The following is a 21,720-nucleotide window of genomic DNA, read 5'->3' as shown; positions in this document are numbered from 1 at the left end:
CCCGGCCGCCCCGACCCGACGGCCAGGCTGGGCCAGGCCGACAGCGACCGCGGTAGGGGCGCGACGCCGCTGCCGCCCCGGACGCGGCCCGTCCCCGCCCTCCCCGCGCCCTCCGAGCCCCCCGGGGACGGGGCCGACGGGACGGAGGAGGCCGCGTTCAATATTACGGTAACGAGCCTTTCAGAGCCACTAATTGCCTGAATTCAGCGAACAATGGCGCACCGTGGCGGGGCGGGGCGGGGCGGGGCGTTCCCAGGACACGCGGCACGGAGATGGGGGCATGACGTGGCGCCGCCGCCGCCCGCGCTGTCGCAACCCTTGCAGCAGCGATAATCCGCAGCCCCCAGCACGAGGCAGCCGGAGGCAGCTCAAGCAGCACGAGGTATCCGCAGGCCGGGGTTTTCATTGGCAGTCCTGCGAATACGCCGCCACCGTTGTCGGCAGGGTGGCGTTGTAACGCCCCATGCGGCGTGACGCGTTCGCGGGCCGGATTTCTAAGGGCGCTCCGTTACCTACCGTACCCTGGTTGGCCCGGCTTGGCCCCTTGAAGGGCCACACCGCCACACCGGCCGGGCCGGGCGGGTCGGCCACCGAGGGCTGCTACCAAGAGCTGCCAAGGTCCTGACGGGACTTAACCGGCCCGGGCGTCTCTTGTGTCCAACCCGCAGGGTCTTCTCCTTTCTTGGGTCCTCGACAGCGTCACCTGGAGACCGCCACCGCCGCCTTTGCGGGGGCCTGGACGGCCTGGAGCCTCCAGGCAGGCAGGTCTCGCGTCCAGGCCTCGTCGAAGCGAGCGAAGCGAGGGGCCTTTGCTGGAGCTTCTTGCGGGACTCCCCGTAACCCTTCTTTATCCCCGGTGCTGCGGGTGCTGCTGCTTGCCGGACTCCACCTGCGCGCTGTCCCACCCAAGGCGGCGCCACCCCGCCCCTCCCGCCTCACCTGTAGGAAACCATTGATTACACGCTGTTTGCCAATTTAAGAGGTCCTAAGTGATGGTCAACAGGGTGGAGAGGGGGTTGGGGTGGTTGGGGAGGGAGTGGGAGAAGAGGGCTGTTGTTGTCTTAGCTGGGTGGGAAATACCATTTATTTGTTCACCTTGGACCGCGGGATTTGAGCGGGCATGATTGCCAATTTTCACGTGTATTTTTCTGCGTCGGGGTGTTTCTATAGAGTCCACAAGGTGACAGCCAAGTGATTCAGAAAACTCTTTTCGTCGCGCCGTCTCCGTCGCACCCCGACAGGACGCGCCCTGAGTGCGTCAGAGACGGATCGACGAAGCCACCGTTCGGAACCAGTCCGCCGATAAGGTTGCCCACAGTGGCGTTACCGTCCCTGTCCTCGAGAAATCCACATTAAAAGGAAAATCGGCGGCGGCCAAAGCGATGCCGGCGATAAGAGCACCGGTTTATCGGACGAGGCGTGTGGGTGGGGGGCGTGCCGCGCCGTGCCGTGCCGCGCCGTGCGCCGCCGTTGCCTGGCAACGCGTGTTTACAAACAATCCCCTTTAGACTGCTTTAGACTGAGCTGCGTCCGAGTCCCCTCTTTCCGTCTGCAGCGCCACCACCGCGCCGCCATACCGCGCGCCGCACGGAGCGACCGCTTTAAATATTCATGCGCCTGTTTTAGTTTTAAACGCCACGCGCTGGGCGGCGCTGGGCCGAGAAGGATGAAGACTGGCCGAAATTCGTTGGAAACAACAACGGCAATGGGGAGCGCATGCACTACATGTGCCCGGCACTGTCAAAAATTTGGGGCGTCGTCCGTACTTGAAGTTTGAGGTCCAGGGCCAAAGGGGCCAACGGCTGAGCGTGGGGCGGCGCGGCGGCGGGGCGCCTCCTCGGGTCGTCGGGGTGCTCCGCGGCACCGCTTGATGAGGGGGATGAAAATCCGAGGCAACGACGACGGGGAGCTCCAGGGCGAGGCCCTCGTCGCGCTTGGTCATTCTCATTATTTTCGACTAACGAATTAATTATCGCGCGGAGCGAGGGAGGGAGGCCTCTGCTTGTCAATTGGTTGCATTCTTCATAACATTGCAGCGCGGCCCGCGTGGCCCACTGCCTCGTCAGCGTGCCGACCAGGGACCAGGGCCGCCGCCGGGGCCGCCGGGGCCACAGGTTCGGGGGGAAAGAGGGGGGGGGGTTGGCTGATCGAGTTGATGGCTGGGAAAGGGGTAGGCGGGGCGGAAGGGGGCAGATCGCAGCGGAAATACGCCTGCACCCGTTTAATTAGCCTGCCGACGGAGAGGCGATTCGTCGCTCCGTCTCTGTCGCGCTCACGGGGCCTGCCCGGGCCTGCCGCGGAGTGCGAGAGAGACGGAGCGACCAAACGACGAGTCTTCGGAATCGCTCGGCAGTAACGAGACGTGGATCAGGATCAGCTCTCCCCCTCCCCTTTCCCGCGGGATGCTCTGTCTCTCTCCCTCTCGCCTGTCTCGCAGGGGCGCCGTCGCGCCCGGGCTAACTCATGCGCCGTTTGGCCATTCAGTGTTTCGGGTGTCTTTGCGTGGCCACTGCTTGGCCACTGCTTGGCCACTGCTCGGCCGAGTCCAGCGGAATCCAGTGCAGTCCCCGCGCGGCCTATCCCATAATTCAGTCTCATTAGTCCCGAAGGCACTAAGGCAGCACCGCCAGCAGCACCGCGTGCATCTCATAGGCGCGAGCCTGCCCGGCCTGCAGGGCTTTCGTCGCGGCGTCTCTCTCGCACTCACAGCCACGCCGCGGGGCACGCGGGGGTGCGAGAGAGACAGAGCGACGCGGCGTATCACGCCCGCATCTTAACGTGGCCGGCGTAATTAACGGCCCGGTTATTTGAAAGAAAGCCCAACTATTGTGTTGCCTTGTCTGCTTTGCCGGCCTTGCAGGCCTCGCCGCGCCGCCAAGTCGAGCCAAGTCGTCTGGGAAGGAAGGGAATAATGAAGCCGTTCTGTCCGCGGCCTCTGCCTCTCTCGCCTCTCTCGCACTCGCGGAGCGGTCCGAAGGGGTGCGAGGGAGACAGAGCGGCGAGGGCGGTAGGTCCCTCGATGCAGACCTGCTCGACGGTTCGACCTCTCGCTCTGTACGCCGCACAGGCCGTCCTCGACGCACCGAACAGTGAACACCACTAAACACTCGTACGTCCCTTTGTGGTGCAGTTTAGCAGTGTGGGGCCTGCACTCGCTGCAGTGCAGTGCATAGTGCGCGGCGGCGCGGCGGTGCGGCCGGACGAGCCGGGGTCGAATAAAGTTTCCCCCTCGGAAAAGGCAGCGGCTTTTAGAGGGGCAGAAATAAAGGGAGTAGTGCGTGGATGCGCGTTTTGCGTTTCGCGCCCTCTCATCGGAGATCATAGAGCGAGCATCGCACGGCCGCTCGCCCCGCTCGTGGAGAGGGTGCAGTGCATGGTGTAGTGCACGCTGCACGCGCCGCCGAACTATGGACTATGGCGCGGCGTGGCGGGGTCAAGTGCCCGGAAAAAAGGCGCGGGTTTTGAGCGGCGTCGGCTTCGAACTCGAATACGTTCTGCTCACCTTGTCGACGGTGAGAGACCAGCGCTGCCGCAACCCCTACTCTGTTTGAACCGGTGTGGGAAGGGTTGGAGACACTGAGACAGACCGGTAGGAGGCCGAGTAGTATCGCAGTGCACCGCCGTGCAGCGCCAGGGTGGCAGCAGGAAGCAGGCGGAGGCCCAGCCCACCGCGAGTTTTTGACCCCCGCCGCCACCGCCGCGCGGCCCTCTGTCGTACACAGCAATTAGTGTAATGAAGAGGACGCTGCAATTGCCGAATGGAGGGGCCGGGGGGGGGGGAGGGGGGAGGGGCGCCAGCGATCCGCGGGTCAAGATCGCAAACACAGACAAGGCTTGAAACGGAGCCGCTTGTGGCGCTGCCGCACGCTGGCCCGCGCTAGCCATGGCGCTAGCCATGGCGCTAGCCATGCACACCGAAGGGCCCAAGGCCTGGACAGGTGCGGCGCACAGTGGGCCAGAAGACCGATGGCGGCCAAAACTCTACCCCGCGGCTGTGCAACGGGTTGCCTATCCCGATCCTCCAGGCCCTCCCAGGCCCTCCCAGGGCGTAGGTCAGTGCAGTCAGTGCGGCTCGGGGTGGGAGGGTGAGGAAGGCCAGACGAGCGTTGTGGGGATGCCTATAGGTTCCATGCAGTCGGTGAAAGGTGGCTGGGTGGGGTTGGAGTGGGGGAAGGGGGCTGTGTTCTAGCCGTGTAATTAGTGCGATAATTGGCGTCTCTCTCTCTCGCTCTCTCTCTCTCCCGAGCCCGGGCTGCTCGAGCTGCACGGGGAGTAGGTAGGGCCTGGAGCGCTCGCCAGCGCCCTGGAGCCCCCGAGCCCCGAGGCCGCAGAAATGCTACCGGATCCGCGAGCTTCCCCGCCCCCGCCCCCGCCACCACCAGGCGCTAAAGGGCTGTGCCCCCCGCAGCCCCGTACGGTGTAGGGGCGGATCCAGGCTGTGTCCAAAGTTACGAGGTGACCACAACGGGAAAGAAGCAGCTCCAGTCTGTGCTAGAAATAGTCAAACCCAACGAGAATAAATTTTTTTCAAGGGGGGGGGGGGGTTAGCAACAAAATGAGTTTGATTCAATTGTTTTTTCTATTGGTGGGTTAAGAATAGATGAGAACATGTTGATGAAAAAACTGGTACTTATTTGTGGCGTGTCAAAAACATCAGGTAGTTCGCGCTACTGTACAACTTTGTTTCCAGTGGCGTTCGCCCATCGCGGTTGCTAATGCGTCAGGATGTCTGGAGTCCTGCCGGGCCCTGCCGAGTCCTCGCCGGAGTCCTCCTTGCCGGAGTTGCCGGGTCTGCGGCGAGGACGGCGCCGCGCTATCTCAAGAGAGAATCTTCAATTCCAGCTCACTTCAATCAATTAATGTGACACTCAATTTGTCTCCGTCCCTCTCTCTTTCCCTCTCTCTCTCTCACACGTGTCATCTCATCTCATTGGAAGTAAGAGCCGGGCGGACGGGCGGTCGCTGCGCGTCGCTATCCGAGTAATGCAGTGCGAGCGAGACGGGGAGAGGAGCGGGGCAAGTGAGCGGAGGGAAGACCCTTTCAGTCACTCTGCGAAACGAGAGGGAAGAAACGGAGACACTGAATAAATGCATGGATGAAAGAAAGCTCGAGTGAAAGCTTGAGTGAAATCTCGGATAAAAGCTCAAATGAAAGGGCGAAGGGAACAGGGTTGTTAAAGTTAATTTTTTTGGTTATCGAGTTATCGTTAAGTTAATTTCCGACCCCTGTTAACGATAACTAGTTAACGTTAACACCTTTCGACCACGTTATCGAGTTATCGATAAGTTACTTTTAACGAAAATCGTTAAAAGTAACTAACTTTTTTTTAAAGGATGAGGGAATGAAGAAAAATAAAAAAAACAACATTAAATGCTCAAAAGTAATGTCTAATTGGACTAATATCTGTGCATTACCAGTCTTTAAATGATAAAATAAATACAATTAGGAATATAGAGTTGAAAAGATCAAAATTTAAAATTCTACAAGCTTATACTGACTGACAAGCGCGTTAGTAAGTGACTAGCGATGACTTACACCCAGTACTGGCTTGACTACCACTACCGTCGGGGCATGGCGAAGTGCCAGCGGCGCAAAAATACGAAGGTCAGAAACCTTTTTTGTTTAAATTTTGCGTGCATTTGTAAGTTTGTGGGAATTAGTTACTTTAGTTAATCGATAAGTTAACCAGAATCGTGTTAACGATAACTCGATAACGATAACTGGTCTGCAGGATGTTATCGAGTTAACGTTAACCGTTAAATTAACTTATCGAAAATCGATTATCGTCGTTAATCGTTAAATTAACTTTAACAACCCTGGAAGGGAAGCTTGAATCGAAAATGACGAAAATGGTACTTAAAATGGACGAATGGAAGCGCAGAAAAAAAGCACGCGGATGATCGGAATCGAACCCGGGTTGTGCGGGTGCATTGCCAACTCGCTCGGCGCGCGGCTACCAGGCCGTTGCCGTGGCAAAGAGCCGACAAGTAGGAACGGGGCGGCAGGCGGCTAAAAGTGAGAGAGAGGGATGGAAAGAGAGGCCGACTCGCTGGAAGCTGAAAGACGCTCTCCCAACATGGCTCTGCCAACATGGCTCTGCCCTGGCGGCAGCATGCACTTACCGTAATGTGACGATTGCTAATTAACGGGATGTGCAAGTTGGGCCGTGCCGCGCCGTGCCGTGCCTTTCCAGCTCTTCTCCTGTTGCCTCCTTCCTCCGCCACCGCGCCAACTGCGGCCAACGCGGGCTCAAACATTTTCCCGCGCGACTTCCGCGCAAACATTTTGTCGCATTTCCACTTTTGCGTGCGTTCGTCGAACAGATCCCGGTCCACGTTTCGAACCGATTTCCAACCGACATCGATCAGCTGAATGCTTTCGAGGTACCTTTCAACGCCTTTTGACCACGATTTTTCGGCAATTTCGGTAAGAGAAACCTCTCCGCCCGGATTCGAGACCCGCAGTCCCGGGCCAGGACCGCACAGATGCGGGGGGGGGGGGGGGGGATCCCTTTCGGAAAGGCCGGATTTGCCCATTCCCAAATCGGCAAACACTTTCGATATTGTGCCGACCGTTTTCGTATTCATCCGCACGAGTCCGCGCTCCGGCCATGGAGGCGTGCGCTGCGTGGCTGCGTGCGTGGGCCACTGACACTCGTCTCTTCACGCACATAACGACAGAGAGAGCCCCCCCCCCTCGCCCGGCCCCTGCTTTTACAGAGGAGCGAGGCAGTCCCCACTCCGGGTCCAGATTACTTGATGGAAGGCCCCATCAGGTGATTGCTAGACGCCTCTGGCGCCACGCCGCGCCACGCCCCACCCCGCCCCGCCCCGCCCCGCCGCGCCCCGCCGCGCCCCGCCGCCTTGGAGCATATCAAGTTCGCCCGCTTCAACAGCCCTCATCGAAAAGGAACCCTCGAGATTACAGCTGGAGAGAAAAGAAGGGGAGGGGGGAGACTTGCAATGAGAGTTTGCGGTCGCAGTTCCGAGTGAATGGCGCGGCTAGCTGAGACAGTCGGGGAGAAGGGGAGAGGGGAGCAACATTTTCAGTAACCCCCGGTTCCTAAATGTCAACACAGCAGGTGTCTCGTGAAAATAAAGTCCAAAATTGAAAAGTCTTGAACAAAAATTTAGAAAGAAAATCCTGGCACAACCTACTAATTAAAATTGAAATAAAATATGTAAGAACACAAATAAGTTTGTCTGAGATGAACGGTCACCCCTCGCAGCGAAAACGGTTCCTGTGTCGAATTTTGTTTGGCCCGTTTAGCCGCCCCTCGGTGGCGCCTTTAACAAGGGCGGGTACCGAGGCGGGGCGGGGCGGGGCGGGGCGGGGCGGGCGAAGGTCCCGTAACAATGGGCTAAGTCCCACTTATTAGCGAGTTTATAATTGGATACGGTAAATCTAAGTTGGCTCAACAATGGAAAAGGCGGGGGGTGGGGGGCGAGCACCCTGAGGCGCCGCGTGCGTGGAGCGTGAAGCACCCCCACCCCGCCCCACCCCGCCCCGCCCCGCCCCACCCCACCCCGCCGCAACACGCTGCTAATTAAAATCCTTTGTTGAGATTTTTGCGGAGGCTGCTGCTGGCGCTGCTGGCGCTATCTTGCGGCCGCGGCGCGAGTCTGCGACGGCCCACCCCTTTGCCGCCGCGCTGCCGCGCTGCCGCGCTGCCGGGCTTCGAGCTCCGAACGCGCGGGGCTGGCGGAGCGCCCCCGGAAGAAACAGAGCTGCGACGGGAGTACACTGATCGGGGAAAGCGGAACGAATCAGGGTTAGTAGTAAGACGGAGGGTTTCCACGGCGATCCGCACCGGACGCGAACTCTCGGACGGCGGCTATCCTGTCGTCACCGGGCCGTGGGCCGCCGCCTAGGCTCCCCGGAGAGTGGCACTCTGGCTCTCTCGCACCCACGGGATGCCCCACGAGTGCGAGAGAGACAGAGTGCGACTCTTCGGGAAGGCCCGGCTGCGCCATGGCTGCGCCGCGGCCGAGGAGCTCGCTGGCCAGGCGGCTGGCGGGGAGCGCCCGGCAGTGCGACTGTCCCGCCAGACACGCCGGTTGCACGGCACTGCCTGCCGCCCGGGCGGCGTCTGTCTGCGGACTCACTCCGAGAGTCGTCGCTCTGTCTCTCTCGCACTCACGGGGCGTCCCGTACAGGTGCGAGAGAGACAGAGCGACGAAAACGGAATCAGTCTGCTGGCTGCGGTCCACTCCACGACCGCGGCCATTTGACCAGTCCGCGTCGCTGTCTCAGAAGTCCCACACTCCGCGGCGCCATTTGTCCAGTCCGCGTAGCTGCGTCTCAGAAGTTCCACACTCCGCGGCGCCATTTGACCAGTCCGCGTCGCTGCGTCTCAGAAGTCCCACACTCCGCGGCGCCATTTGACCAGTCCGCGTAGCTGCGTCTCAGAAGTCCCACACTCCGCGGCGCCATTTGACCAGTCCGCGTAGCTGCGTCTCAGAAGTCCCACACTCCGCGGCGCCATTTGACCAGTCCGCGTAGCTGCGTCTCAGAAGTCCCACACTCCGCGGCGCCATTTGACCAGTCCGCGTCGCTGCGTCTCAGAAGTCCCACACTCCGCGGCGCCGTTTTCCACTTCCCATTTTCTGGACGATAATTTGATTTTGCCGTCTGGCCGAATATCTCCCGATATCTCCCCGGAGCGGGAAGGGAACCTGCCCGCATGAATCAAACAGCGATTTCGCGCGGGAAAACATCCCCGGCGCGCGTTTTGTGTTTTTAGCAAGGAAAGGTGCGTCTCGATCGGCGCTAACGAGAGAGAGAGCGCGCGAGTGTGAGCGAGCCAACAATAACCAAAGAACACACGGCCGCGGCCACCTTGCGCTGCATGTTATGATTAATTAACGGATAGCGATAAAACAACACTCGGCGGGCACACCTCCAGGAAACGCGCGCACACACACGCGCACGCCGGCGCACACGGACGGGGCGAACGCGGGCCGTGTGTGTGTGTGTGTGTGTGTGTGTGTGAGCGGGCCTGTAATATCGGCACGCGGGAGAAGAAAAATAAATATTGAACTGGCGCGGCGAATATAACGCGGGTAGCAGTGTACCGCCTTGCCCGTTTTCGCGCCGAAAGCAGGCGAGCGTGTTTGCGTTGGGCGCGGTGGCGTATGCGTCCACGCGGCCACGCTCCGCGTCTCCAACCAGGGTGGTATTCTCTCCAAACGACGCCCACTCATTTTCAGGGGAAAATGTTCGGAATACTGTTGAGTATCCATCCGATGAGGTGAATTTTTTAAAAATACTTTGAAAATGCGGCAGTACCAGGGACAGTTTTTTGAGCATGTCAGAATGTGATCATCCTCCAACATGACTACCTCCTCGGCCTGCCTAACACGGTCCGATGGCGGTCGTTGCGACGTCACTGCCACTGCCGTCGCCGGGTTGACCCAGCCCGTCCGCCCGCCCGCGGCCTCACCTCTGCTGCCGCGCTCCCGCTTCCGTCTCCTGACTCCCTCCCCCACCCCATCTTTCTGCTTTGTATGTGTTTATTAGGTGTTGGCAACTTTTAATGAGGGGCTCGCCTCATTAGGGCGACTTGCTCACGCGTGCCAAAACGCCCCAAAGGCCCGAAGGCAGCCGAAGGCAGCCGAAGGGGGCCGAAGGCAGCCGAAGGGAGCCGAAGGGGGTCCGAAAGGGGTCCGAAGGGAGCCGAAGAGGGACGAAGGGGGCCGAAGGGAGCCGAAGGGAGCCGAAGGGAGCCGAAGGGGGCCGAAGGGAGCCGAAGGGAGCCGAAGGGGGCCGAAGGGGGCCGAAGGGAGCCGAAGAGGGACGAAGGGGGCCGAAGGGAGCCGAAGGGAGCCGAAGGGGGCCGAAGGGGGCCGAAGGGGGCCGAAGGGAGCCGAAGGGGGCCGAAGGGGGCCGAAGGGAGCCGAAGGGAGCCGAAGGGGGCCAAGGAACGCGAGGGAGAGACGAGCGACGACGAAACCTTTCGGCAGGACAACCCCTAGCCGGGCATCCTCCGTGTTGGCAAAGCCGGCAAAGCCTCGCAGTTCCTGGCCGGAGAAAGTGCTTACTTTGATCGGCTCATTATGACTCATTAGAATAATTAGCGAGTTGTTTTCTGTTGCCCTTTCGCAGCCAATTAGCGCGGGCTGCTGTTCCGCCCACGTCCCCGTGTGCCAGCTGATGTGATGACGATGCATGCCTCGAACAACAAAGTTGATTTCTATCACAAATTCGCAAAACTACGCAGACATTTTGTCGCATTTAGTCCTGTCTGACGGACCTAATGCTAATCCCAGCCTAGACTTTCCACCTTGACTTTGGCAGCGCTAGTCTCCCCTCCAAGGTAGTCCCCCAACCCCCACCCCTGCTCCTTGCCCACCAGGTTGTCGGGAGGGGGCTGGGAGGGGGCTTCAACCTTCGGGCGGCCAACAGCTCACCAGCCACCACTCAAAGTTGACTCAATTATATTTCGCCGTTAGTCGCCCAGCTACACCACCATGCCCCACCCTTACGAGCGCCCTCCTCGCCCACCCCGCCCCCACCGCACCCCGCCCCTTCCCAATATCCGGTCAACAAAACTTATTTAAACGAGGTGGCTTCTGTGGGGCCCTGGCTGGCCCCGGCGGGGCGCGGCGGCACGGGTACACATGTAAGAACGATAGAGCGATAGAGCCGGATAGGGGCAGAAAGATTGAAGAGGGGGTGGGGGCGGAGGGTCGTGGACGCCTCAGAAGGCCAGCCAGGGGGAGGAGAGGGGAGGGGGCTGGAGGATCAAAGGAAGGACTTGGTAGACCGGGTTGAGTTAACGAGGACAATACCCTAACGAGTCTGCAGTCTTGTTACTTACTCGCACTGGGTCGCTCTCCCCTCCACCACAACACACTCCACCATGGCCATGCCCTTCGTCAGGCGCCGCCCGGCGCCAACTCGAGTCACGTCACCATCATTATCACCACGCCCGGATCACCACACTTTACACCACCACTGCCAAATCACTGCGAGTGATGACCATCACCAAGCCAGCGCCGTATCCGTGGTGACGTGGGTGACGTGGGCGACGTGGGCGACGGGTGGATAAGAACAGTGTCGGCATCACGAATCGACCGTCGAACATGTGTGGAGGGGCTGGAGGGGCTGCAGGGGGTGGGCGCGCACATATCCTGCCCCGATTTCCAATTAACTCTTCGGCGAGCTCCGACATCACACGGCCGCTAGCTAGCTAGGGCGCAAGCCGCTGGTGAGGGGTTGGGGGAGGGGAGGGGGTCCGGGCCCTGGCCGGGGCCTGGCCGTGCGTGGGAGCGAGACGGGGCGAGACGTCCAGAGCCAGAGAAGAAAGCAATTCCGTGGACTTGTAATAACAGCTCAGAATCCGCCACGCCGCCGCCACGCCGCCGCCACTCGCCTCTTTGAGGCACCCCTCCCCCCCCCCCCCCTTGCACGTTCCTTTGCTTTGTCTCGCTGTCCTCTCTCTTTCTCTCTCTCCTTCGCACAGCCATCTGAATGAAGAGCGTGCGGTCAGCGAGGGGCACCAAAAGTGCAGCGCCCCGACGGTCCCCGAGGGCCGGAGGTTCGAACCCGGGCCGTCCTTGGAGGACGCGCTGGCGGACCGGCCGCCCCAGGCCGCTCCAGGCCGCCCCCGCCCCCTTTTCATTAAGCCTAGACTTAGCAGTCCACTTAGTGTATTTAAATTCCTCCTAGCAGTGCGCCGGCTCTTTCATGATTAATTTCAAGTTAAAATTAGCCGAGGGCCGCGCGCCTCTGTCTGACTTACCCGTTCCCCCTCCCCTCCTCCAGCGAAACCAATGCGCGCGCTCGACTTGCCCCATTTGACAAAAATCAAACTGCGCCGCTCGAAGGGAGGGCGGTGGAGGCATGACCGTGACCTCTCGGATATGCAAACGGCACCGGGGCCCGCGGCACTGCCCGGGGTGCGCGGCATCACTGCGCGGCACGCGGCTCGGTCCAGCGACACCGATAAATTTCGCTCGTCTGTCGGGGATGTAAATAAGGAGCTGGCCCAGTCTCTTTCGGCGGCGCCCGCAGAATTTCTCATACAAGTTGGCGCGACTACCACCCGGAGCGCTGCGAACGATCGCCTGCACTGCAGGAAAGCTGGGGTTAGGGTTTTGGTCGGTCCTCGAGTCGAACTGGCCCCGGAGAGACAGTTTAGGAGACGTTTGGTCGTTTTTGGTCGAAACGGGAACTTAAGTTTAACGTGCGTGCAGCCCTCCTCGCGAACCGGCATCGGGCTGATTTTAATAATGAGCCCACCACTCCTCCCACCACGCTCCCCCGCCCCTGGATACGTGTCGCTCGCGTCCATTTGTGCCACTAGTGCGCATTATGCAGTCGGAAGACAGCCGCCGCGGCCCGGAAATGCTTTTAGTGTCGCTCCGCAAAGTGACGTCACGTCCGGTCGCCGTAAAATCGAAAGCGGCGCCATTTGACAATCAAACAACAATAACAGCGGTTGTTTTGCAACACTTACCCCTCCCATTCGGTGGTAATCATGACCAAAAAAACAACAGCCAATGGGGTATGTTTTTGCGTGTCCGATTTGGTCAGCGCCCCCGTTCATCCCCGCGAACTAACTGTCGTGATGATATCCATGAATACGCATGAGGCAATACGCGAGGCAGCGTGAATGTGTTTAACCCGAACGCAGCAACGCACAACGTCCACAACGTGGAACAGCGACGAACAGCCAGATGGCAGGGGCCCATGCGGCTCTTCTTCTTCTTCTTCTTCTTCTTCTTCTTCTTCTTCTTCTTCTTCTTCTTCTTCTTCTTCTTCTTCTTCTTCTTCTTCTTCTTCTCTGACCCCGTTTGCATGCGCTCATACCCCGACCCAACTGACCCCCTTTATGTCGGTGCACTGTGTGAAGGTCACAGGTCCTTAGTGATAAGGCATTCGTTTAACAAAAAGCCCGGCGTTATCGGCCCGTAACCTTTCCCGACCGCGGTCCACCTGTGCACAGTGCAGTGGCACGACCCTCGCCACCCCCTCGAGCGCCTTGCCCGAGCCTCCCCCCACCACTCTCTCAAACCATTCCCTGGCCATACACGCCACTTGGATTTTTCCAGTGCCTTTGAGGCCTTAATTGACACATCTCCCGGGCCAGGTAGTAGCCAAAGTAGCCAAAGTAGCCTGCATGTCATTTCAGCCCTCTCACCTGCTCGCCGGCCCAGCTCGGCCTGGCCCGCCTTTGCGCCGCCTCTCTAGAAATGCAGCCGGCCTTGCACGTGGGGGACAAACAAAAAGGAGCAGGCTCTTTAATTTTAATTGGGCTCGACGTGTGCGGGGGGCGGCGCCTCAACTTTGTAACTAACAATTATAAAATTATAATCATTCTGGAACAAAAAAACAACAACAACGACACCCGAGGAGAGACACGTTGTCGTGCAGTGTGGGGCCTCTTCGTTACGCCGCATTCATGTGACGATTCGACAAAATCAACAGCAACAAATTACGGCGTAATGTATTCGGCCGCGGCCTCGACATAGGCCTCGGCATAGGCCGCCACGATCAGGCATAACGCGCCACAATCAGGCGACTGGCTGCCGCCGCATTTCCGAGGGAAAACAACACACGTTTCGGAAAACCTCGCGGGGAAAAAATGGAGGGCCAAAACGTTGTAGCCGCAACAAAACGGACCCAACTGCAATTATGAGACTGGATTTTACTCCCGTTGGGCAGGGTCGGTGTCGAAGCAGCCATAAAAGTTGAGGTTAGGTTAGGGCTAGCGATGCGCCACCACGATGGCGGCCCGTGACTATGGACCAACCATACTACTCATTTGACCTCGTTGTCAACTGTGCCGCTGACATACAATCTCGTGCGGTTGCACGGTTGCATTGTGGTGGTTGTCGAAAAACTGCGCTGCGGCGAGCTTGCTTCTTTTTTGGACCCAGTTTACCTCTCCTGCCCCCCGCCCCCTGGTCCTGCCGCCAGTCCTGCCAGCCAGGCCTGCTGATGGGCATCACGACAGCGGTATTAAATGGCGCGGATGGCGACCGTGGCTCAAAGAGCGGCACTCCAATTAGACTTGAGAAATAATGCGATCCACCGTCCCAGCGTCTCTGCCCCCTCCCCCTTCCCCCTCCCCCTCCTCGGGACGCATAACGAAGTAGTGAGGGTGGTGGCGCCCGGTCTTCCCTTGTGGCTGAGGAGGTGTGATGGCCAAAGTCGTTATCCATCCGTCTAGTATTGGAAGGGGCGGGCCGAGGGGAGGGGGAGCGAGGGGCACGCCCTAGAACAAAGCAAAGCCCCTGGGTTTCAATAACGCGTCTCACTCGTTTTCTGTGGAAATGATTCACGAGGCGTGGTTCATGTGTCGCACTCTGTCAAAAGAATTGTAAAAAAATGTTTTTTGAACCAAATTTTATAATTGAAACCCTTTTTGTCGGAGAATTAATCCAACATCACCACCACTTAGTATCTTGTCCAGCTCAAGTGACCGATACGTTAAAAAAAGGGACCAAAATAAATCGGCGAGCACGTAGGCAACCGGGGCGTGGCGTCGCCTTGGCGCGTGGTCGTTATCTCTTATCATCCCCTCTCTCCCTCTACCCCCTCTCTCGCCCTCTCCGCTCTCCGCTCTGCCGCCACATCATTATAAGTTGCTGCACAATTTGGATGTCTTGGACGCCATTTTTGTTTTTAATGACGGCTGCTCCGAGTCGGTGGCAGATCCGCGTTCGAAAACGCCTCGGTCCGCCCCGCCTGCGTCTGTCTGTCCGTCCGTCCGCTTGTTCCCCTCTGATTGGGCGACAAAAGGTGATATCGCAGCTCAGCCTGTTGCGCGGGTTGCCTACGCATCGGCCTTTTTGTTTGGGACGAGAATGGCGCCAATGTGGATTGATTGAGGCTGCCCAATCATTTGCACACGCCGATACAGCCCGCGGCCCACACATTTAAATACCGACAAAACGGTGGAGAAAAAGAGGAAAAAGGAAAACAGAGAAATTGAATTGGTATACACATTCACAGCATCCCATATCCCAGTCAGCCAATATAGAAGCTTATCAAAAACACGTCGGCAACCGCCTGACGGTCTTCCCTTTTTTTGTGCCCTGCCGCGCTGCCGCCCGGCCCTCGAAAAACACGCTCTTGATGTGACGGATTGGTAGGATTCGGTTCGCGACCCGACGGCGAGCCGGGCCGGGCCGAGCCGGGCCGAGCCGGGCGACAGTCAATTTCCGGACGTATTACACGTTGTAGTGCTTGATACATTGCGTGCGGCTCGAGAGTGTGTGTGTGCTTCCGTGCCCGAGTGTGTGAGCGCGCGCGCATGTGTGTGTGTGCTTGTGTGTTCGTGTTCGAGCGGTGAGAGGGAACAGGGACAAAATCGTTCCAGCACTCCGGACTGTCAGTTTGAATAAATCGAAAGAAGAAAAAACCAAGCGGCTTCTTCCGATAGATCGACTTTTGTTTTGTACTATAGTATGGGAGTAATCGACGTGAGAGACACGGAGGCGCTTGTCAGGTGAGGTAGGTGTGCCTTCATTCCGCTTAGGTGTGTCACGTAGTGGCCTACATCCCAGCATGTGTCAGGTGAGTGTGGGGTTTGCTCACATTCTGTCTCGTGTGTTGCCCGTGCGTGTCGCGTGAGGATGTTCACACTGAAGACTTTTATTATTTTTTGAACAACACTGCGAGGTGAAATTTTGACTTTGCCCCTTTTTTTGCGCTCGCGTGCATAGCGGGCAGCAGTGCTTCTTTGTGGTGGCGTGCAATATGGTGGCCTCGATGCCGCCGATATGATGTCATCGGATCTCGGCACGGAATGCCTCTTCCTGTGTCTCTGCGGAGGGACCAGGGCCCGGCCCAGAAGGGCCTGTTGCAAGGACCGCCTAAAAATATTCTCCACGAACGCTTTTATTTGTGGCTCTGTGTGTCCAGGAAACTTCGTGGTCCTCATGGGCTTATGACACCCCAGTACACGCTCAAGAACAACGAAATCCAACAAATACACATTTGTACTGTCGAAGTTTTGAAGTTTTTTCCTCCTTTGCACAATGTTTGTGGGTTTACCGCAGCAAATTTGGTGGTGATTTTTTTCTGGTTTGGGCATCTCCAAGAACAGAGGCGGAGTCGGAAGGGTGGTGGAAGGGGAGGGTGTGTGTTCCGCGGGGGCGTCCCGGCCGCGGCAATATTCCCTAGTCACCTTTATTGCATATTTGCCGTATAGGATGGCCTCCCATACCTCGCGTCTGGGGGAGCTCAAATTTTGACGCTGCGTGGAAAGGGAAAGGGGGAGGATGCGAGGCGGTTTCGAGGTTTCGGTCAAGAGGGACTGCCGGAGAGAGAAACAAAAAATATGGACGGTAGCTTTGCTCACTGATGGTTACTCGATGTCTTGACGTCCTTCTGCCCCGACACCTGCCGAGACGGCTCCAAGGCCCCAGGCTCAAGATAATGTGCTTTTAATTAAGTTGGATTGGTTTGCGTTGCACCGGCAGTCTAACCGACTCACTGTCTTCGCTTTGTCTAGCAGTGCCTTGGCCTTATCTACGCAGCGAATTGCTTTCGTTTGTATTGCTCCGAGAACGCGCGTCTATAAATGAATACATCTAGCTTCCCTACGGGAGGCACCCAGCGTGAGTGTTGTCATTAATCTAAAGGGATCTAGAAGGTCGAACCTGTCGAATATCTTTGCGCTGGGAACAGTAATTGCTTCCCGTGGCACACATTGCTCAGAAAGCCCACAACTTATTCAGCGCACCAAACATCTCGGCAAAAGAGCATCAGTTTGACTCTTCTTACCCGTACGCCACCTGAGCGTTCCCCGATTCTTGTTGTCTTCTGTCACGCTCAGCGTGTCCGTGGTCGTCGATGACAACATGACTATCGAAAAAAGAAGGCATATTCATAATTTATTTCCTCCCAGCCTCCCTGAAATTCGCACACCATTACGCCGCGGCCCGTTCCGTCCACCTGCACAATAATGAGGCAATTAAAGGAAACTAACGTCGCTGCGCGTTGCTAAGAGAGTTGTAATTGCAACGTCCGCAATTAATTTATCTGCTCCGCGGATGAGGTAATTGGTTTTCACTCAGCGAGGAAACAGAGCTGAGCCGATGTACTTTGTTGCCGAGGAGGGCATGTTTTTGTTTTGAATTAGACCATGTCGCACGTCACATTATGTGGAAACGAGAAATCGAACGAACTGCAAAGCCTGAAGGGGGCATGAGGAGGGAAACTGTCAACTCGCAGTGCAACGACTTTTCGTTCACACCTCCTGCCTCCGTTCAGGTCCGCCTCCAAGGAAGTGCGTGGCCCGGCGTGGCCTGTAGTAGATTCACTCTGTTCGTCAACCGTCGTCGAAACCACGCATACACGACGGAGCGCACACAACTTGTTTCTGCAATTGGCCTTAAGTTGTCCCGCCTGGGGTACCCGGAGGGCCAGCGCCGCCCCACCCACTCCTCCTTCCTCCCCTCCCCCATCCTCCTCTCCCTCGAATGCTGTTGGGAGGTCCTAGTTAGTTTTAATTGCAGTCCCCTCGGAAGCAACTTCTGAGTGAACAGTGTGAGCTGTCGGAACAGGGCTGCTGGGGATATTGCAAAGCGGAAAGGGGCATGGTTGGGACGCCGGGTTGAGGGAGGGGTAGGGGGTCGGGAGGCCAGGGGAAGTGCGTGGGTCAGGAGGTGTCCTCTCGTGGCGCGGGTGCAGCGCGCTGGGCCCGCAGTCTGCGTGGCGGCGGTTCGATCCCACCCGGCGGCGCGTGCGTGTCGATTCGTGTGTGGCCCGCCATCGGCCCGCCCAGCCATAAACCTCACCTGCGCTGCAAAATTTCATCAGGTGGCGTTGTTAATGTCCATCATGGCCAGCTTGTGGCGCCGCCGCCAAACAATGCGCGAGCTTTTTTAAAGTGTGTGTGTGTGTGTGTGTGTGTGTGTGATTTTAATTAGGGAACGCCGCGCGCTTTTTCTGACGAGAGCTCCGGAATTCCCTGCCGTTTTTGTGAAGGTTCGCCGCCCGACGGCGTGGCTGCGTGGCGGCGTGGCTGCGTGGCGTGCTCGGCTTCCAAACCGCGCCGAAGCCGTCGCCGCGCGTCGCAGGGTGCCGCGTCCGCGTGGCGCACAGGCTTCGGAACTTCGGAACGCCCGGCCTCACAGGCTTGGCCGACGCCTGGGAGGACGCCGTCGTGGGGGGCCGGGCCGGGCCTAGCGGGGCTTGGCCTACCGGGGCTTGGCCTACCGGGCCGTCGCCGCTCTTGTTTTGAGGTTAAATCATTTGTACGTCTAGTTCTGGTAAGGTAAGGCGAGGCGGGTTCCGTACGGCGTCAGTAGTATGGAACCCCCATAGTCACCCGCAGCCATCTTGGGCCTCCCAGATTACCTGTCACAGCAAACGACCCAGTCCTCGGAAATCAAACTGAAAGTCAAAAGCGCGTTCGTGGATTGCAAAGGCGGTGCAGCAGAAGCCCCTTCTGGCCGGGCTGGTCAATTAGCAGTGGCGGCCCGGGCAGGCCGAGGTGCGCGCCAAGGCACGGCAGAGCAAGGCGAAGCCAGGCGACACTCGCTGCGCTCTGCTGCGCCCTGCCTCGCTCTGCCTCGCTCTGATTGGCGGATCGGCCGGCAGCCATTGGGCCAATTAAGACGACGGAACGAAGCAAACCGCCTCGGCGCCAGGGCGCGCCACCACTCGAAAATAAGCCGCCGAATTTCCACTTTTCAGCCCCGAAGCGACACGCGGCTGTTAATTGGCAGGTAAATGCCCCATTCGGCAACAACAAAGTTGGGGGAGCAAACAAAGAATTAAATCGAGCCGAAACCGATAGGCTTTCGCTGACAGTGGCGTCGTCGCCGAGTTTATAATGCCTCGTTATCCCCTTCAATCTCGAGGAATTTTAATTTTCGGTACTCGATAAAGGGCAAAAAGAAACCAGTCAATTTTTTCAGCGCACGAGTCAGTCTGGTTTCCTTCTTTCTCGACGAGGAAATTGGCTGATGACAGCGCGCTCATAAAAGAGTCGTACCATTGCCGCTGTTAGCGTGGAATCTTGTCCGCGCCGCACGCGGCGTGCACGCCTAGCCGGCCGGCCCGGCCAGCCAGTGCGCTATTGCCCACTGTCTTGGAGATGGCGACTGTCGGTCGATCATCTGTTCACGTTCCGACGAAAGACAACGGAGCTCGGACGGGCTGTCACTAGAGGTTCCCAGTGACGCCTCTGGGTCGATACTAAGGCGACCACCAGCGGGTGAATGGATTTCCTAGAGTGACCACTAGCTTTACCCAGGCCAACCGGACGAACGCTTTCAAACATCGATTTTCTTACGAGGCGTGGCGTGGCGGTGCTGGGCCGAGCCTCAATGAGACATGTCGACTTGCAGCTTGGGTCCGGCACAACCCTTCTCTCTCCCTCTCTCTCTCGCTCTTTCGGACTGCTCATTACGAACCGACCTGTGCGCCATCAGTCAATGTCCAACGACTCCGGGTCCGGGCCCCCTCCCGCTCCTCACCCGTCTCTCTCTCACTCGCACCGTTCACCCCGCGTCCCTTGCCGGGGAGCAAGGAGAGCGAGCGAGACGGAGGGAGCGCGATTTACCATCCAGCCGACCCGGCATGGGAAATACTATGCCCTGCTGCACTTCTGCCACTCTGTGTGTTTCGGTCCGGATTTTCTGATGGTGCCTCGCCCCCTTTTTTGGCTGTCGATTTGTTTGATCTGAAAGGGAAGGAACATGTTTCTATCCGAAGACGGCTCCCGGGCAGCAGACTACTTTGAAAACGTCCGAACGATAAAGACGGGTACTGAATGGGTGTCTCGCGAAACGGGGGAGAGGAAAGAGAGGGGGAAAGGGGGGGGGGGCGGTCTGATGAAGATAGGGGTAGCAGGACGGAGCAGGGCAGCACTTCCGTTTGAAGCAATCAGTGGAAATGGCACGTCTCCACACATGAAAGTACACACACACTCACTCACGCGCGCGCGCACACACACACTCACACACTCACACACGCGAGCACGCGGCCGCGATGCTATCCAAGTCATTCAATTAGAGTCGGAATGTGACGAATGTGCCACACAGGGGGCCCTCTCGGGGCCCTCCTTAGCCCCTGACCGCGCCCAGCTCTTTTTTTAACCCCTTTCTGTTGTTGTTCCTCTTATTTATGTCTATATTTCATGCCGATTCCCCTCGCCTCTGCCCGCCTCGCCGCTTCCGATCGCCGCATGTCCGCGCAAACATCATAATTGTGGCGAAATAATTGATATGACATTTTGCATCATTTGAAAAAGAAGACTGATTCATCACAAATCGACAGCTTGTTTGTTCCTGAACATGGAAATGCTTTCCAGCATAGTGTGAACGCGTCATCTGACCGGCAAACTCGCTCCTCGATTCCTTAATCCCACACCAACTGGATGAATGGGTCCACCCCGCTCGGCTCGGCTCGGCCCCGCTGCCCAGATGAGCGAGCCCCCGCTGCCTGCCGAGAGGATCCGAAGGACCGTTCCATCTCTCCGTCTCTCTCGCACCCCTACGGCCCCGCGGGCCGCCTCGCGAGTGCGACAGAGACAGCGTCGGCATCTTGCCGGCTGCTCGTTAGCGTGCGCAGTCTGAGGACCCCGTCTGAGGCTGAGGACACCACAGGCGACGGACGGCGGTAGCCTCGCCAGTCAGTCTCTTTCCGAACAGGGCTTTCGTCGCTCTGTCTGTCTCCCTCGCACTCGCGGGCGCGTCAACGTGCGAGAGAGACAGAGGCGCTGCGTGGAATCAGTCGGCAGCCTCGGTAGCGACCCAATTAGGGGGGCTCGTTCGAACGCGGCAACGCGCGGCAACGCGCGGCAACGCGACGCAGGCCGAGTGCCAAGGCCCGAAGCCGCCCGAAGCCGCCCGAAGCCGCCCGAAGCCGCCCGAAGTCCTTTTAGGAACCGCGACTTGAGACTGGACCACAGACGACCCGGGGAAGCAGCTAGGAAAGAGGCTGGAAGGCTTCGGCCCCTTCTCCTCCTCCTCCCCCTCCTCCTCCTCCCCCTCCCCCCTCCCCCTCCTCCTTGGCCCAACTCTTTTCTGCGAGCCGGCCCGCGCCGTCGCCGCGAAAATGCGATTTTAACGCGAGAAACAGGCGCCGCGAGTGTGTGGTGTGGCTAAGCGACGTTTGATGAAACACCCTCGCCCTCGTCCGCCCCACCCCCACCCCCCTCGCTTTGCGCCCGCACCGAAATCTCCGGGCATACAGCGTGGCGGCACATAGCGCCCGGGTCTACACGGCCTGGCCGGGGCTGGCCGGGCAGGGTGGGGCAGGGCGATACAGACGGCAAGCATCATGCCACGAGCTATTTACAAATTGGCGATCCAATTCACATCAAGCCACTCACACACACACACACGCACACACACTTTCCCGCCACCGTTGTGTGTGTGAGTGTGTGTGCAGCCAGGGGCGGGCAGCACGCATGCAAAAGAAAAAGTATACACGCCGCGTTTTTGCGCGGTATTCGACGCCCCGAAATATTTTTCCATGGCATTATGCTAACCGGCTGAAAAACGCGTCTTTCATACTCGGACGCAAACGCTGCAGGCAGGGCGGTGCATGCAGACGCCGCCACTGTTAAACGGAGGGGCACATCATTACGGCCCGTCTCTGTCGCACCCCTGGGAGGCTTACGGGCCGTGAGTGCGACGGAGACAGAGCGACGGACCGCGGGCCAATGGGAGCGCGGCGGCGGCGGCGCGGCCACCAATCGCAGACAATGCGTTCGTTTACTCCGTTCGGTGCGTCCGAAGCGCCCCGAAACG

This window comes from Thrips palmi, unplaced genomic scaffold (genome assembly GCF_012932325.1).
Source record: "Thrips palmi isolate BJ-2018 unplaced genomic scaffold, TpBJ-2018v1 HiC_scaffold_6, whole genome shotgun sequence".
Lineage (NCBI taxonomy): Eukaryota > Metazoa > Arthropoda > Insecta > Thysanoptera > Thripidae > Thrips > Thrips palmi.
This window is presented reverse-complemented; position numbering follows the sequence as displayed.